The 772-nt window shown below is 48.2% G+C and overlaps 1 non-coding gene across 1 annotated transcript; it reads left to right on the top strand.

Moving 5' to 3' along the window:
• Positions 1-367: 367 nt before the first annotated feature.
• Trnap-ugg lies at positions 368-451 on the top strand. Its single transcript has one exon. It is a non-coding gene; the product is annotated as a tRNA-Pro (tRNA).
• The last annotated feature ends 321 nt before the right edge of the window (positions 452-772 follow it).

Here is a 772-nt window from a genome sequence, read left to right as displayed (position 1 = left end):
GTTGCGGTAATTTCTCTTTTAGGACGTTCAGCTACTTGTGCTTGTCCATTGTACCTTGAATGAATGTTAATTCGCCTACCCCACACGACGACATGGAACCCCAAATCATGATACGTCCACCTCCGTGTTTAACTGTGGGTTGCAGATGCTTCGATTGAAGTTCTTCACATCGTTTTCTCCAAGTCAAAGGTCTTCCATTTCAGGAGAACATCTCCACTTGACATTTATCGGCAAACATTACTTCGTCCCACCCAAAAAAAATGTTCAAATGTGTGTGAAATCTTATGAGACTTAACTGCTAAGGTCATCAGTCCCTACGCTTACACACTACTTAACCTAAATTATCCTAAGGACAAACACACAGCCGGCCGGAGTGGCCGAGTGGTTAAAGGCGCTACGGTCTGGAACCGCGCGGCCGCTGCGGTCGCAGGTTCGAATCCTGCCTCGGGCATGGATGTGTGTGATGTCCTTAGGTTAGTTAGGTTTAAGTAGTTCTAAGTTCTAGGGGACTTATGACCGCAGCAGTTGAGTCCCATAGTGCTCAGAGCCATTTGAACCATTTTTGAACAAACACACACAGCCATGCCCGAGGGAGGACTCGAACCTCCGCGGGGACGAGCCGCACAGTCCATGACTGCAGCGCCCGAGACAGCTCGGCTAATCCCGCGCAGCACTTCGTCCCACCAACTGACACTATTATTTACGTGCTGCTTCGTGAAGTCAAGTCGTTTCTTTCTATTCCTCTCATTTATCGTAGGCTTCTTCTTGTTTA

This window comes from Schistocerca americana, chromosome 4 (assembly GCF_021461395.2).
Source record: "Schistocerca americana isolate TAMUIC-IGC-003095 chromosome 4, iqSchAmer2.1, whole genome shotgun sequence".
NCBI classification, from domain to species: domain Eukaryota; kingdom Metazoa; phylum Arthropoda; class Insecta; order Orthoptera; family Acrididae; genus Schistocerca; species Schistocerca americana.
The sequence above is the reverse complement of the archived record's forward strand: the minus strand, read 5'-3'. Positions and strand labels throughout refer to the sequence as shown.